We start from the raw sequence: 328 nt of genomic DNA on the forward strand, positions 1-328 counted from the left end.
AATCTTCTCTTTTGAGTTGAACTGGGATGCCAGTTGTACTGGTAGTCCACTTGGCTCCAGGGATGCATATATCCTCCAGAACCTTGTCCAATCCTTTATTGACCCTCATCATTCTCCTATTAAAGGAATCTGGGTCATCTTTCAGTTGAGGAATCTTGAATATCTCCCTGATCTTGTCAGGATGAGTATGAACAATCTTTCCTCTGACTAAGGTCCGATGGTCATAGAGAGCAGCTCCAATTATTCTCTGCCTGTCTGTCTGCCATAGATTAGCATAGAACTCCTGAACCATGTTCCTTCCCACTTTCGTTTTAGGATTGGTCAGAAT

This window comes from Arachis duranensis, chromosome 10 (assembly GCF_000817695.3).
Source record: "Arachis duranensis cultivar V14167 chromosome 10, aradu.V14167.gnm2.J7QH, whole genome shotgun sequence".
NCBI lineage: Eukaryota > Viridiplantae > Streptophyta > Magnoliopsida > Fabales > Fabaceae > Arachis > Arachis duranensis.